This window comes from Perissodus microlepis, chromosome 18 (assembly GCF_051167445.1).
Source record: "Perissodus microlepis isolate ML-2025 ecotype Zambia chromosome 18, ASM5116744v1, whole genome shotgun sequence".
Classification (NCBI taxonomy): Eukaryota; Metazoa; Chordata; class Actinopteri; order Cichliformes; family Cichlidae; genus Perissodus; species Perissodus microlepis.
Genome location: NC_140478.1, coordinates 10,653,083 through 10,671,310, shown reverse-complemented (window position 1 = coordinate 10,671,310; position 18,228 = coordinate 10,653,083).

The window sequence follows — 18,228 nt, the reverse complement described above, 5'->3', positions numbered from 1 at the left end:
AGCGCTCAAAGTGACGAACCCGGCGTTCAAGGCTGGATTTTACATGGGAAATGTAGTTCATGTTATTTTACACCCAGACAAAAGATGACAGGGAATAAATGAACACAATGTTACAATTTTTAATGGGATTCTGATTTACTTACTTTTGTCAAACCTTTTTATTTTTAATGTTTAGCTGTACGTTTTCACTCATGACTACCAGACTGTCTATTCTTTACAACACTTTTGTGTCAGTACTTGAGTCGTCTTCTTCCACTTCCTGTTGTTTGACTGTTTCTTTGCTGCTCTGCAGGTTGTGCTCATGTGTCTCATATTTACAGAAAAAAAACCCTGCATTTCAGTGTAACTCCTACAGCCTGCTAATACATTTATTAAATTAAAATGTTTTGTTCCTACTGACCTTCATCGGGCATAACGGCAATATCTGTGTATTCCCACACATCCACCGGAAAACCTTCAATCATCCAGTTAGAGGTTACTGCCTAATGAACCCAATAAACATCATGTGATGTGATTAGTCGGGTGATGATATTAGCAGAAACATCAATGTGAGTAATTGTGAGTCACATTTATACAAGTTTAAAAATCTTCTTCATAACTACAAAAACCATCATCGCAAAAATCAACACCTCACAGTGGATCAGGCAGAAATAAGAATATTAGATTAGTTATAACATCTTACAAATAGTATGAAATGATCAATAGAACAAACATGATGCCAGGTATCATTCACAAATTAGTACAACTGCTACGGTACAGTCGATTACATCAACTACTCAAGAATAAGTGCCGAATATCGAGACCAATGCAAACATTTGTAGGAACAAAGTCAGGTGATACGTGGGGACAGGGCTGGACTGGTGATCTGGCATTTGCCTGGTGGGCCGATGCACTTTTAGGACCATTGATCAATTGAAGGGCCACTATGCGCTGGCCTTGTATGCACTGATAATAGCCCATTCGTTCATTTTCATTACTGGCACTGGATTGGCCAATCAAATCTCTTAACGAGCTGGCCCCTCCCCTACCTTTACTGCACTCATGCACCTAATGGAACAGAGTAGAAGAAGTGGTTGATAAATATAGACAAACAAAAGCAAAAAAGGTGGAGCTGAAAAGCAAAGAGATAAACTAAACTAAAAATAGATGCAGCAAAATGTTTCAAATGAACCTGCATTGATAGCTGTTGGGGCTGCAGCTGCTGCGCCGTCAACAGCACTACCAGAAACAACTAGAAACAGGCCCTCGCAGTCACAGGAGGCTGCTGCTGTTACAGTTAGCTGCAAGGAAGAGATGGGGGTAGGATAATAGATGGAGTGATATCATGAGGAAGAGAGGGGATTTAGGTCAAATGAATGGCTACTTTGACCATGAGCCACTGCTAATAGCTAAAATGTAGCTTTTAATGCTGCAGTGTGACGGTCCAGTGTCCATGGGAACATAATTTTGGCACATATTTAACCTCATACATTTGGAGATGAATAAAGAGAACTGCAATCCTGAGTCATCTTAAACACTACAGTATGTTTTACTCTAAAATTGATGATTTAGAAAGACAGATGTAGCCACTATGATGCCACCTATTGGTTTTGAACTTCACATTTTGACCACCAACGTGATGCTTTTTAGAGCTCGAAGTTTTTAGTCGTGACTCATCAGCCAACGCTCTCCTGCATGGTTAGCGATATACGTCCATGAACTGCATGGGTGCAATGCACACACACACAAACACACACATCAGCTATTAGTGCTAAGACTGATAAGATATTAGAATTTTACTCCCCAAAACTGAAGCAAAACCCAACGAGCTACAACATTAGTCGCACAGTGAAGAGATCTATTTTAATGGATGTGGTGGAGCACACCAGTCGATTCCCGCTGCCTGTGTTCTGTCGGTCAATGCAGCCACGCCCGCTAAATCAATAATCCAGGTGGAGGAGTTAAAAAGAAGAATAAAAGAAAGAAAATCACCGCACTCATAGTTGTTATGAAGGGGAAGCTATCCATGGAGATCTACGCTGTAAAGATGCTTTTAATGGTTAAAAGTTGGACATTTTAACATGGGAGTCTATTGGGAGTGACTCTTTTTTAGAAGACAGCCTCAAGCATTGGGTTGATTTTTCAGTTCTTGTCTCTTGGTCTGGATAAAAGCATCAGCCCACTGAATCAAATATGAAATGCTTAATGTCCAACCAGATGATGTAGATACAAGTGGCAGATTCCAGCGTACTGTTACTTGCAGTGACCTCCAAGATCAGTGGCACCAGCTTGTTCTGTGATTAGTAGATTGACATCGTTCCCCCCACTGACCCTGTTGCAAAGACTACAAAGCTTTGTGTTGTTACTGAGAGGAATATTGCTGACTGAAAGCTGCTTCTGAGCCCTCACAGGTCCTTGAGCTCTCTGAAGTTCACTCTTGTTTTACCTTCAGTTTGTCTCACCTTTTTTGGCATGTCGACAATGGATTTCTTTTTTTTTTCCAGGCAGTGTTTCCACGGGTACCCCAGTTGTTTTGCTGTCCACGGTTTCAGCTACCTGGGGAAAGATATAAATGGCTGCTGGGCAAAACAGAAGCGCTTTCCTCTTCCTGTTCAGGTAGCACAATAAAGCCTTCATTATCTCAGGAGACTTCAGTGCCCGTTAGGCAGACAAGTGAATAGTTAAAAGGAGGCTTATAGATGGTGTTATTAATTTATAGCCACTACACCGTCGAGTGACATTTACTACATAAAGTTGAAGTTAAAATAGAAATCTTGCCTAGTTCCTAATCAGCATTTACCATTTATCAAGATGAATATAACAAGGTATTTTTAAAAAAATGTACACACCGTGTGACTACAGAGCTCCAAATGTTGACAATTTCTCAAAATCTTCACATATGAAAAGCATCTTTACCTCCTCCAACACATGTCTGCACGCACAGGCTGTCTGGCTTGTGTTGTCTCAGTTACTGTTTCTCCTTCTGATTGTTTATACCAAAACCAGCAGGAAAGTCTCCGCTTCTCCTGGCCTCCTAAAATCTGATTACAGAGTCTGTATTCCTGCCAATACTTTGATGACAAGAAGACAAGAAAACTCACAAGAAAACATGGTTTCTTAGACTCTTATGGGGGGGAAACAGACAGCGTCTGCTTTTGCAGCATTGTTGAGAGAAACTTGTAAGCTATCAACAGTTAGCATCAAGATGTCCTCCAGACTGGGCATCGCTGATATATTTCATTCAGTAAACTGAAAGAATAAACAGCAGGCGCTGCTACTGGACTGAATATCTGCCATAAATATTTCATTTTAAAGATGTGAATTAGTTTAATTGGGTTCACTGAGACAGATTTAACAGGTTTTCTGGGATATTACTAATTGGACTTTCATTTAATAACAAAAAAATACATCATTAACTGTGAGCATGTCTTGCATTATGCTTTTTAACTTATTAGAACTGATTAGATTAGTTAGTTGACCTATACACGCACACATCTGTACGATGATTTTTAAAGAGATGGCTCTTTTAAGACTACGGCGTCTGTGCAAAAGTCTCGAGCCGCTCCTCATTCCTCTGTGTTTCGCTAAAAGAATGTGAAAGAGGTGCAATAAATCTGTGCAAACATATAATATATAAAGAAAAACAGAGTTTGCCATTCCAACAAGCTTGAGAGTCAATATTTGGTATCATCACCTTTATACTTCAACACAGCCTGAACTCTCTCAGGCAGCTTTCTTGTCATTTCTTCAAGTAGTCTTCAGGAATACTCCTCCAGGCTTCTTCAAGGACATTTAAAGCTCTTCTTTGGACGTTGGCTGCTTTTTGTTCTGTTCTCTGTGAAGATGATCTCACACTGCTTCAGTAATGTTGAGGTTCGGGTTGTGGGGAGGCCAATCTATGACTAGGTCTTGATGCATGTTCAATCATCCAGGTAAGTAAGTCCCAAAAGGTTGATTCTGTTCATCTGGATGTAGCGTTTTCAGTTTCTTCCACTGAAAATGCTACAGCAGCGTGTTTGAATGGCCAGATGGTATTACATGGTCGATCAAAATTTTGATGGTACTTTTTTATGCATTGAATCATACCTGTTATTAATCTCTGTCTCTCTTCCACAGCAAGTCTTCTATCCTGGCTTCCTTCTCTCACCCCAACCGGTCGCAGCAGATGGCCCCGCCCCTCCCTGAGCCTGGTTCTGCCGGAGGTTTCTTCCTGTTAAAAGAGAGTTTTTCCTTCCCACTGTCGCCGAAGTGCTTGCTCATAGGGGGTCATATGATTGTTGGGTTTTTCTCTGTATGTATTATTGTAGGGTCTACCTTACAATATAAAGCGCCTTGAGGCAACTGTTGTTGTGATTTGGCGCTATATAAATAAAATTGAATTGAATTTTATGTTCACAATTCCATGAGTTTCTCCAGCAGCACTGGCTGAAATGCAGGTCTAACCCAGAAGCTTCTCAGTGTTTTACAGATTGCTGTAGACCAAGGATGGGGGAACTCCAGGCCTCAAGGGCCGGTGTCCTGCAGGTTTTAGATGTGTCCTTGATCGAACATAGATCATTTAAATGACTAAATTATGTCCTCAACAGGTCTTGAAGTTCTCCAGAGGTCTGGTAATGAACTAATCATTTCATTCAGGTGTGCTGACCCAGGATGATATCTAAAACCTGCAGGACACCAGCCCTTGAGGCCTGGAGTTCCCCACCCCTACTTTAGACACTGGCTGTTGTACTGTTTCTTGACCTCCATCATACATATTGACAATGCAGTCCACTATTTCTGTAATTTGGCATACCTCAGCGTTTTCTCTTTGCTTTCCTTCTTAAAGAACATCTTCTTGACAGCCACTATGACTTTCAGAGACTTTTCATGAGCTCTAGATGTTTTTTTTAGGACACACTGCACACCATGCAGAGGTATATGAGTTTTCATCTCTTTGGGAATCACCTTGTTGGTGCAAAAATGCCATTTTATGCCCGTCAAACTGTGCTGTCTTTGGCATTTCTCATAGATTCAACAAAACAAATGGGAACAAATGATGTCTTTTTACAACAGGCTGCTAAGAAAGCACCTAAAGATACCATTTAAAACTTGTTATTTGCCAAGTATGTACATAAAACTGGTTCAAACTTTTAGTTAGGTGCCTTTTTATGCTTGGATGAGTGATAGGTCAGAGTTAAATGGGTTAAAAAATATCGAAACATTCCTCTTAAAATGGTCAGGTAGAAGGAGTGCACTGAAAATGAGTGAAAAAGCAGCCAATGTCCAAATAATAACATTGAAAGACCTTCAGGCATCCTGGAGAACTACTGCTCAAGACAAGAAAGTCTGGCTCCTTGGCAGGAAAATATGGAGAAATGAATGGTGGCTCAAAACGTCTTGAACAGGTCGTATTGTTGGTATTTTCTTCCTGGTCCAAAGTGTATGCTGTAATAATATATTTGCTTGTTGGGTTGTGCCTCTAAAGGGACACATAAGGCTATGTAGTGCATGATCACAACAAACAGAAGACTGAAAAATACCAAGCAGCTGTGGCACAAATGCAAAGATCATCATGATTAGTCTGTGTGAACATGACGACATCTGCCAGCCTAAAACGTATAACCCACTGTCAAGTGAAAACAAACATGCACTACATGCTAGAGTGAAGCGGTAGCTGATTTAAATAATTTCCAGGGATTTGTGTAAAAACATGAATCCTCCCCCTGTGGATTCCCAAAAAGAAGAAGGACAAATTTATTGTATTTTACTCTTTTCACTTTGCCTTCTGGCTGTATAGTTTATTTTTCAAGGGTGGGAAATTTACATATTCATTAGCATAGTGAAAAGCTAATTTACATGTTTTAGTGAAGTCTGCTTTTGAGTTTGTTGTGCTCGTTCATTTATCCACAGCGCCCGAGTCAGTCTGGCTGAGATTCGGGAATCGCATTTACAGTCGGACGCTCCTTCACAGAGGAAAAAAAATTGTGCAAATGATGCAGCAAAACAATCTCTGCGCGTGTTATGAAATGCTCAATGCAATACCACGCTTTATTGCAATATAAAGGGCTAAACATTTGGGATTAAATCATCCACTAGAGTGGTAGTAAAAAATGAAGGCTTTCTTTCTTTCTTTCTTTCTTTAGCGCTTCGTCAAGACTTGCAGGACAAGGTGTTGTTTAGCAAAGAACAAATCCTGAAGTCCCTCTTCTTCATGCTTTTCTCTCGACTTTTCATTATCCTTACAAATCTCCCAGTGTGCTAACAAGCCGCTACGCTCAGTGAGTGAACAGACGGAGCTCAGGGGGGGAGAAGAGGATCAGAGAGACTTGGAGCTCTTGGGTTGGTGTGTGCTTAGAGATTCACATCTTTTTTTTTTCCTTTCCCCCCCCCACACATACAGCTGGGGCTCAATTAGTGTCCATTTTTGCTAATTAAGTACACTCCGTCTGAATCAGTGGTGCAAAAACGTTGTTTGTCAAATCATAGGCTGTATCCGGCTTGCTGCCCCTGAGGCAGGCTGGAGGCCCTTATACTGTACATTGCTCTTTCTCTTCTTCTTGTTTTTTCTTTTTTATCTGTCTTCATGTGTTCGGAGAAGAAGAGAAGAAATGAAGAATTCCCCGCGGTTTTCCAGAGCTGGTACATACACATATATATGTACCGGCCTTGTTGACACAAACTCAAACTTAGTAAGTTTAAAAGGAAAAAAAAAATTAGGTGAAAGGAAAAAGTGTTGATATTTAATTTGTCTCTTTACCTGATCCCGTTTAAACTAGAAGCCGAACATCCGTTTCCGCGTGACGTTCGTTACCGTGGCAGCGTGCTAAAGCCCAGCTAAAAGCATGGCAGCGGAGTTATGTGCATATTTTCCTAACAATGAGAGGTAGAGTAAGCTCGGCACAGCAGATAAATCCTAAAGGACTTGAAGAAGAGACCCACAGTCACAGGCATTTACAGTGTGAAAATACCCTCACTAGTGTCTGAAGTTAACACTTTGTAGTATGATATGTGTTAAATTGCTCTCACAGAGAGAACTGGGTCCAAGACTGTCAATCTCTACACACCATCTGCGTATGGTATTAATTTCCCAGACAAGACGACGGTCCTTCCGCGGAAGGGTCAGACTCCTCCAAAATGATCTGTCAACCCCTTCATCCCCTGTCGCACTCTTATCAATGCTGCACACTTTCCCTCTCCACTGTTGCCATGGCTACGGTTTTGGCAGGGATGAGTGGTATCAAAAGCGCGCCGGAGTTTAGTGAAGACTCCTCTCCGCACTTACCTCTGTTATGCAGCTCTAATCCCATCCTTTTGATCTCCTTTTGATGGAGACATTAAACCTGGAGGAATTCAGGATATACCTAACAAAACCTCGCGCTACCGTTGTGACCGGACGAGAAGCCAATTCTCTGCGGACAGATGCTCCGGTCCGGCTGGGCTGCTCTCTTCAAGCTAACAGATAGCAACCACCTCATTATCTGCAGTCCACAGATAGGGAAGCTCTAGCAGTTAGAAGCCCGGCTTTCTTCTGCTCCGCTCTTTGAAGCTAGAGCAAAAAAAAAAAAAAGGAAAAAAACCCAAAACAATGAACTCCACAATTTCAGCCTGACGAACCCCGTGAAAAGAAAGCTCTCTTTTGTGCCAAATAATTTCTTTAAAATACTTTGCAGGCTATGAAAAGGAAAAAATATATCCAGATGGAAAAAGGGCTAAAGAGTTTGAAGCCACGCTAGCGGCTTGACGAGGCTGTGGGGCTCTTTGAGTTAAAGGCTTGCTTGCTAATTGCTGCGCACTAACACTAAAGTGTAGCTGAGATTGACTGGAAAGTCATTTTTGCAGGTACTTTATCATCAGCCAGAGTATGATAACATTTAAAGCTTGTCTATATATTCACTGACTGAACAATGAATATCTATTAGCTACACAATACTAAGAGTCTGCAGCATAAAGGAACAATTACATGGACGCAGTCACAAAGACCTGCAAAAGTCCAAGCAAAGGATTTTGTCAGGGTCCGGGCAGGCTGTGGTGGGCTGTGGGTTTTTTCTGGTTTCTATGCTGAGATGGATCCAACTCCACTCATCCACCCAGCCAGCCACCTCACTCTGGTAAACACCTCTCTCTGGATTATAACCTGCGTGCTCATTCCAAGGTACCACCGGATAACAGCCTGCCCTCTGACCACCCCTCTCTCGAGTACCTTTCCCTGGACTGCAAGTAAGAGATCCACTCAACCCACACCTATCCATATGGCCCCTTTCCATCCACCCTCTCTAACCATGTCTCTCCCATCTCCACAGACCCTCCCCGACCACCAGCCTAGATTTTAGTTCCTGCTCCGTTCCCTCTACCTTGATTTCTAAAGTTTCTGCTTTTGTAAATAAAACCTCCAACCTTGCTCACCGCTGTCATTGTCTGCTTCTCGGGTCAGTTGGCGACATCCACGCACGAGAAAGAAGAGACGCTTTGTTTCTTGTCTTTGGCCCAAACAAACAAACAACAACAACAAAAAAAGCTGAAGTGAGGAAAGTGAGAAAGTGGTGTGTTCGCCCACTCCTGGTTCCCTCCTGATGATGTGACCTCGCGGAGGAGTCTGCACAGCCGCAAAAAACTGGAAGGCAAGCAACTGTCCACGCAGATCTTTGCACTCGCCATCTGATGATGAACTGCTAATATGTGTGGCTGCAGCTCAGGAGGCAGAGCAGGAAGGTTGGTAGTTCGATCCCTGGCTGCTCCAGTCTGCATGCCAAATATCCTTGGGCAAGATACTGACCCCAAGTTGAACTCTGGTGCATCCATCGGAGTGTGAAGATGGTTAAAAAGTGCTTGTATATCTGGGTGAATGAGGGAAGCTGTACTGTAGTAGTCGAGTACAAAAGCGCTATAAGACTCAGTCCGTTTACTATTTAATGCTATTATTAGCATCCATGCTAACATGTGCAAAATGATTGTGTTTACATGTTGGACTCAGAGCTGGGTGGGAAATTAATTTTACCGAGGAGGCCACATGAGAAACTAGAACTGGTTTGAACCAGAACTGCACCAATAAGCTGAACTCAACTTTCTTCAATATTAATTTAATCTCTTTATAAACTGCTACCGGTAACAGAAGACAGCACAGCCAGGCACTAATTGTGCCCCGTTTGGAAAATTAATGACCCATCCTTGATTTAGATAATGTGTTAATGTGCTAGTTAACTCTACAACAGAGAGCTGAGAGATAACTTCATTGTGTACTTGTTCAAACACTGTTGCCTCATATTAAATCGATTAAATCGATTTTCTGCGCGGAGCACATTCTCCCCAAGCCTGAGTCTCAAGCCAGTGACGTCTGCTTTCAGACAGTGGTGATTATGCCCATCTTTTATATACAGTGTATGTTCTCATGACAATGGTGGCAGAAATGGCACGGCAAAGAAGCAGCAACTTTGAGTTCAGTGTCATTCGCCTCCATTTCAGTATGTGAAAAAGGCCGGGGATTGAACCAGCAATTAATGATAGCTCACCTTTACGGTATTTTCACACCAATAGTCCATTTCCTCTGGTCCAAGCATCTGCACAAATGAACTGCACCAAGGGGGAAAACAAACCAGAGTTTGACTTAAACAGATTAAATGGGACTGGTGTGAAAACACCCTTAGAGGAACATGAATATCTGCATCAAACAGAGCTGAAACTCATCCATTTCTCCACTATAAGATCATTTGTTTCTCCCCCCCAAAAAACATAAATGGACAGTTAAAGCTATTAGCAAAGGAAGCCTATTTCATAAGCACAAAAACACAAAAACTTCTGCACAATAGCAGCAAGTGAACATGAGTTATTTTGAGATGAGACCAAATCCCACCTAGACTGATCTGTAGGCAGAAAGTTTCTGTGAAGCGAGAGCTCCAACCAGCCTGCACTAAGGGTATAGTGGTGGATGAAGGTGGGAACAACAAAGTCTGGTGCTGTTTTTCTTACAGCGGTTCAGGTGAACTTGTATTTATAGATGGAAGCATAAACTCTGAAGTGTTTAAGGATAGCAGCCACACGCTGAAAGAATATTTTCCCTTCTGAGAGAAATTCGAGCCTTAGCTATGGGATTTAGGCCAGAAACGAGATCTGAACCACAAGGAGCACCTATATGCCGCCATGGATGGAGAAAAATCTGTGTTTGTGGCTGCTGCAGTGCGGGTGAGCTGAGGCTTTGTTGACTGAAACGGCTTGATCCCCTGTCCACATGTTTAGTGTTTATATATTTCAGTCCGAACCAAAGTGGTTGACTGAAGGCAGGCATTGCATATTTCTTAAAACCGCACTGCTTGCAATGCTAACGAGGAGTCTAAATTAACACGCGACACCTATGACGAGGGGTGGGCGGATCGATCCAAGTATGGATAGTATCGATGCATCGTTGGTATCGGTATCGGGTTCAGTATGCTGTTCCTGTTCATCAGAAAGGAGACACGTCTGCACAAACTCCTCTGCTCTTATGCAGGAACTAGAGGAGGGCTGATCGATACCGACACTGGTACTAATATCGGATTGTTACTAGGACGATAGGATTGACACTTTGTTTCTGTCCTCCAAATTTCAGCATACAGCCCACTGAACCCTTTAAAATAAATTATTTTTTGGAAATGAAACGATATACCTCAAGCATGCATAATGAAAAATGTCTGAACCCTTTTGTGTTGACTGTCACCTCTATTTTAATTTATAGCCTACAGCACTTTCAAACCACAGAAGTTGACCCAAAATTCTTTACAGACAGGCACATTTTTGCCCTCCAGGTCTCTAATAACACCCATATTTCAAAATACATGAAAAACTGAAAGGTGTTTTTTGTCGTATTAAGTAATTATTGTGGAAATTGCAAAGTCATCTCATAAATCATGACACACTGCTCTCCCCTACATACGCTGCCTTTTAGTTGAAAGTATGTGCAAAACTGGACGTATAATTACTTGGTATCAGATCAATTCACCGCTGACTAAAACTGAGCACGGTCCAGCGTCAACATAAACCCTCCAGGTCTCTACATCTGTCCCCAGGAGTGACGAGAAGATGTGTATGACTACATCCCACAAATATTTCCTCACGCTCGCTCCTTTCCTTCATCCCGCACCCCTTAGCCCTTTGTGAGAAACATCAATATCTCTGACAGATGGTAGAAGCACAGCAAGAGTGAGGGAGGGAAAAAAAATAACATCTTCATACAGTCTGACTATTTGTGCCGTGCGCGCATCCTCATCCTGTTTAATTTAAAGCCAAAGAATTTCCATTTCTGTTTGTATAAATGCTAAATGAAGGCCTGCTTCCTCGGTATCCCCCGCTGACTGATGTGAACCGTGGCGGCACATGAGAGTCAGCTCCATCTTAACAAATTCACTTTCCCCCTGTCACGTTAGCTCTAACGACTGACAATTAATGCCGAGGGAAGAGCATGATGCAAGGCGACACGCGTGCGCGGCAGATCGTTAGATTTTGAACGCGTCATCATGCGCTGACATGTTTTGTGTGGCTACTTGTCAGCGGCTGGTATAAAAAGTTGACTCTGACTTGTTGTTGTGAATATGCTGGAGTTTATATGGGCTGCATGATGAATAGCTGGTGTCAGGTGTTACCATGGGGATGATTACTTGAAAGCAGCCAAGGCAGTATAAGCATTTGGGATTTCTAGCCAACCCATCAACTGCTTGGCAGGCCATTTATTTCGAATATACAGGTAGTTTCGGGCGATAAGAATCAGCCTGTGTGTGTGTGTTTGTGTCTCTTTGTGATATAGGCAAAAAAAAGAAGAAGAAAGAAATGGCACTGAATTTCAAACAGCCTCTTGCCATTTAATTACAAACCCGCAGTGACACCCATCACTGTCAGCATCGGCACCGCTGACCCCGGTAACGGGACGAGACAGTGTGACGTACTGGCTTGTCGCCGCTCTCTGCGCGGATTGCGAGGAAGTGTTTTTGCTCCTTGTCTCTCCTCATCTTTGCAGCGAACTGTAAAGTCGTCCACATGTAGGGGGAAGAGTCCCCGGAGCCAGTCGGCCTCTCGGCCTTCTCACTCTCGGCCTTGTTGCTAACACGCCCCACAGGCCACAACAAAAGCGGCTCTGAAAACAAGCTCTCAAAACTTTGACTGGCAGCCTGGTGATGCGATCCGCCCTGATGCTCCGCGCAGACACTTTGCAGATTCACTGAGATAGGAGTTAAGCTCGGGAACCACCAATCCCTTTTGGTCTTCTTTTCTTTTCTTTGCCAATTTGGGACATCTGCTCTGAGACCACAGCACTGCACACCCCCTCTACGTTTACTTAAAAGCCTAAAGTCGGTCTCTTCCTGCTCCTCTCTATCCATAGCCCCTCTCCTCCCCTGGTGGGGGATTTGTGATTCAAACTGGGTTAAGGGACCTAAACCCCTCTATCTCATTGGCAAACATACAAATGCATAATCTGCTCTTTCTTTCCATCCATTCACATGCATGCTAATGATCTCTGCTGGCCTCTCTTTTCACACAGAGCTCACTGCTTCAGGGCTTTGAAACACACATGCCCTGGCAGTCAGATGTGGTCTTTCACATGCTGCATCAGGCTTGGTTTTGTTTGTGTTTTTGTTTTCTTTATGCTGGACAATGGAGATTTGTTACAGTGTTCCCTGTGATGTTTCATCTCATGGCAACGTGACAGCGCAGTCACGGCCTCTCAGTCAAACACACAACTGAGCTGTTAAATGTTAGATCCTTATCCATCACAGATAGCAGCTAACAATTTAGGAAATACAGTTATTTGTTTTTGTGCTTAGATGGAGAAGCTTGTCATCCATGTAGGCCTGTGAGGGAGCTGGTATTCAGTTAGCCTAGCGCTGCATAAAAACCAAGCAGCAACGCCTGGAGCTAAAAAATTAAGTCCCAGAGTTTTGCTGCACTTCCTCTAGAAGTGAGTCCCATTTACAAGTTAGCAGCATTAAAAAACATGTTTACAGCCCAGTCCAAAAAATGGAGGGTTAAAATTGTCAACATGCCGCGTTCCTTTTGAAGTGGGAAGTCGGAAATCTTGAGTTCCAAGTCAGATTTTCTTTTAGCTAGAATGCTCTCTCAAGCTGGGACTTGGGAAGCTGCACGACTTTGCTGTTCAGTTCAATTCATTTCGTATAGCGCCAATTCACAACAGTCACTTCGACAGGCTTTATATTGTAAGGTAAAGACCCAACAATTATACAGAGAAAAACCCAGATACTACTCCTTATCAGAAAGCACTTGGCAACAGTGGGAAGGAAAAACTCCCTTTAAACAGGAAGAACCCAATCCAAGAGAGCTGCAATAATACTGGGCAGGGAGTGTTGTTAAGTGAACACAACAGTTATTGTGTTGCATTATGAGTGGATGAATCACTTTAGCCTGCTAGCTTGTGGACTCTAAAACCAAGTGGGTTATATTACAGTGGCAATGTCCATATTTTATATAAAGTATATCAAAAAGTCATAAAACATCTACTGATTATATTTTTATTCATGTAATGTAACAGGAACCTTTAGTTTTACGGTTAAACACAGTTAAAGTTGTGTTATCTTTAAGTTTTAGAAACTATATGTCACCTGTAATTTAACATTTATTTTGAAAGCCTTTAAAAATGATAAAGCATGCTTCTGTCTTTTACTCTCCAATTTCTAGTGTGCCCGGCAGCTTCAACATCCTTTGCCCACTATGTCCACTATCCCTCCTCTGCACGTGCACACATAATGGAAACCTTCCGGGCTTACGAAGAAATAAGTAACATAATAGGAACCTTATTTGTTTATCTTGCCAGATGGAAAAGATACTTGACTTCAACATGTAGCTGCACTTAAAACAGCATGCACTCGTTTTTTACTGTGCATGCAGAATATTGTGTGGCAATTGAAGTATCTAGTTTTCCTGCCAAGCTAGGGTGAATAAAGCATCACACGTAACAGACACAATCAACTTTCTGCTAGAGAGTGAATAAGCGTCTGAAAATGTTTAATACGGCGCAGCTTTAAACTGCAGCGATTTATCCCCAATCCCTCCTCATCCTTTACATTTCCTCCCCTCCTAAGTCTTCCCTCGCTCCCTTCCTCCTCCTGACCTCGTTCGCCAGCTCTGATTCCCTTCAAACTGTGGCGGCTGTGGCCCAGAGATCAGCAGCCCTGGCAGCAACAGTAGTGGAACGGGGGTGGTGATTGTGGAGGTGGCGAGAGAATGGGATGGGGGGGTTAGCAGCTAGCAGGCACTTTTCTAATGCACATGCATCCCGTCCTTCAAACCCAACAGGGTACTGACACCCGTTAATCAATGGCTGGGGTTTCAGAGGCCATTTAATGGCTCACACTGCAGAGATAGAGCCAGAGACTGGCAGAGGTGGGGAAGCCTTTCTGTGCACAAAATGCACTGTCATGCTAATCACCCGTCCCTGCAACACTGAGGGCTTTTATAGGGAAAGTGCTGGGAGGTAAAGGCGAAATTGGAAAACATTATTTACTATCCCAGATGTGCATGTGTGTGTATGTATGAGAGTTTCTGTGTAGCTCTTTTTTAATTAAATGTGAACAAATCATTTGAGGGGAAAATTGAATATTTCTGTAATGAGATATTCTGCAGCTCCCCATATATTTTTCATTAGGTGCGAGGCTGCAGCTCAGATTACAGTTGCATTTAGCGCCAGCTGCTTTGCAGAAATGTTCAGATATAATGGGCTACTTGAAGACCAGGGTGAAGGATTATCTTTAACAAGATTACAATAATCTGGTTACAAGAAATGTTAAACGTAATCCATTAATTTGGATTAAAAGAAGACGAATGTCACATAACTTTATAGCTTTATAATGAGTTTCAGATTTCAGTGTTAAATTGTGGGCAGATTGGGAAATTCTGTTCGTTTTCTAAAGGTTCTTAATGATGAATTAGTGTCTATCAGTACGGAAAATTTCATGCCTAGTAATACTGTTGAAATACTAAATGCTGAGGCATTTCTTCATTTTAATCATAAAATATAACTGCAGCTATCAAACAGACCTTTAAGGATTTTTCTTATTTTCTGTCATACACAATCAAGTGAAAAAGAAAGTTCTTCACAAGACTCTATGAAGTGAAAAACTAACTACACCCCGACTGCTTTCATAGGAATTAAGATGGTAAGTAGCAGCCAGGTGCTGCTACTGTGAACACCTCAATAAAAGCAAAAGTTGTGTGGTCTGGAGCATTCAGGTTTGTTAGCATAAGGTCACAATCTTTGCCGGAGCAGACATCCCAGCAAAACTCAGAGAAAATGGAAAAAACCCAGAGTAACATCTCAGACTTTCCAGGCCTCAGTTAGCATGTTAAATGTTAAAGTTCATGACAGTACAACTAGAAAAACGCTGAATGTGTACAGCTTGTTTGAAAAGGCTGCCAGGAAAAAACATCTTGTCTCTAAAAGAACATGGCAGCACAGCTTAGGTTTGCAAAGTCACATCTGAAAACCCCCCCCACAAGACTTCTGAAAGAATATCTTTTAGACAGAGAAGACCAAAGTGGAGATATGTATAGCACCATAGCACCATTTGTATGTATAGCACCATATTTAGAGAAAGCCAAACACATCATATCAGCACAATGGTCTCATACCAACTATCATGCACGGTGGGGGAGGAGTGATGGAGTTTGTCTTGCAGCCACAGGACATGGGCACCTTGCAGCAATTGCATGCACTCTGTGCTGATGTTTTGCAGACATGTGGCTGCTAACCACATGAGACTAACTTCTGTCACGCAGGCCTTGTGACCAGTCCATGACTATCTGGCAACCACATGTTGCTGGGAAAAAAATATGTATTTTCCAGCTGGGTGGTAAAATCTGTCTTGGGTTTAGTTGCTAGCATATTGCTGTGGTCATAGTTTGAATGGTAGTGAGTCTTATCTACAAACATCCGGCTGCTCTTCGAGGTGCAGTGAAACTGTGGAGACCATTTGCCTTCAACAAATCAATTCAAATAAAATAATTATTGTGGGTGATTTTAACATCCATGTAGATGCTAAAAATGACAGCCTCAACATGGCATTTAGTCTGTTATTAGACTCAATTGGCTTCTCTCAAAATGTAAAAGAACCCACCCACCACTTTAATCACACTCTAGATCTTGTTTTAACATATGGCATAGAAACTGAACATTCAACAGTGTTTCCTGAAAACCCTCTCCTGTCTGATCATTTCCTGATAACATTTACATTTACAATAATTGATTACACAGCGGTGGAGAGTAGATTTTATCAAAGTAGATGTCTTTCTGAAAGCGCTGTAACTAAGTTTAAGAATATAATCCACCCACTGTTATCATCTTCAATGCCCTGTACCAACACAGAGCAGAGCAGCTATCTGAACGCTACCCCAACAGAGGTTGATTATCTTGTTAATAATTTCACCTCCTCACTACGTACGACTCTGGATACTGTAGCTCCAGTGAAAACTAAGGTCTCTAATCAGAAGTACCTGACTCCGTGGTATAATTCTCAAACACGTACCCTAAAGCAGATGACTCGTAATCTGGAGAGGAAATGGCGTGTCACAAATTTAGAGGATCATCATTTAGCCTGGAGAAATAGTTTGCTGCTTTATAAGAAAGCCCTCCGCAAAGCCAGAACATCTTACTATTCATCACTGATTGAAGAAAATAAGAACAACCCCAGGTTTCTCTTCAGCACTGTAGCCAGGCTGACAAAGAGTCAGAGCTCTGTTGAGCCAACCATCCCTTTAACGTTAACTAGTAATGACTTCATGAACTTCTTCACAAATAAAATTTTTATCATTAGAGAAAAAATTACCAGTAATCATCCCACAGATGTAATATTATCTACAGCTACTCTTAGTACCATTGATGTTAAGTTAGACTCTTTTTCTCCAATTGATCTTTCTGAGTTAACTTCAATAATTACTTCCTCCAAACCATCAACGTGTCTTTTAGACCCCATTCCTACAAAACTGCTCAAAGAAGTCCTGCCATTAATTAATTCTTCGATCTTAAATATGATCAACCTATCTCTAATGGTCGGCTATGTACCACAGGCCTTCAAGCTGGCTGTGGTTAAACCTTTACTCAAAAAGCCATCTCTAGACCCAGCAGTCTTAGCTAATTATAGGCCAATCTCCAACCTTCCTTTCATATCAAAAATCCTTGAAAGAGTAGTTGTCAAACAGCTAACAGATCATCTGCAGAGGAATGGTTTATTTGAAGAGTTTCAGTCAGGTTTCAGAGCTCATCACAGCACAGAAACAGCTTTAGTGAAGGTTACAAATGATCTTCTTAAGGCCTCTGACAGTGGACTCATCTCTGTGCTTGTCCTGCTAGACCTCAGTGCAGCGTTCGATACTGTCGACCATAATATCCTATTAGAGCGATTAGAACATGCTGTAGGTATTACAGGTACTGCACTGCAGTGGTTTGTATCATATCTATCTAATAGACTCCAATTTGTGCATGTAAATGGAGAGTCCTCTTCACACACTGAGGTTAATTATGGAGTTCCACAGGGTTCAGTGCTAGGACCAATTCTGTTTACATTATACATGCTTCCCTTAGGCAGCATCATTAGAAGACATAGCATACATTTTCACTGCTATGCAGATGACACCCAGCTCTATCTGTCCATGAAGCCAGATAACACACACCAATTAGTTAAACTGCAGGAATGTCTTAAAGACATAAAGACCTGGATGGCCGCTAACTTTCTGCTTCTTAATTCAGATAAAACTGAGGTTATTGTACTCGGCCCTGAAAATCTTAGAAATATGGTATCTAACCAGATTCATACTCTGGATGGCATTACCTTGGCCTCCAGTAACGCTGTGAGGAACCTTGGAGTCATTTTTGACCAGGACATGTCCTTCAACGCACATATTAAACAAATATGTAAGACTGCTTTCTTCCATTTGCGCAACATCTCTAAAGTTAGAAATATCCTGTCTCAGAGTGACACTGAAAAACTAGTTCATGCATTTATTACTTCCAGGCTGGACTACTGTAATTCATTATTATTAGGATGTCCAAAAAACTCACTGAAAAGCCTTCAGCTAATCCAAAATGCTGCAGCAAGAGTACTGACAGGGACTAGAAGGAGAGAGCATATTTCTCCTGTTTTGGCTTCCCTTCATTGGCTTCCTGTTAAATCCAGAATTGAATTCAAAATCCTGCTCCTCACATACAAGGTCTTAAATAATCAGGCCCCATCTTATCTTAATGACCTTGTAGTACCATATCACCCTATTAGAGCACTTCGCTCTCGCTCTGCAGGCCTACTT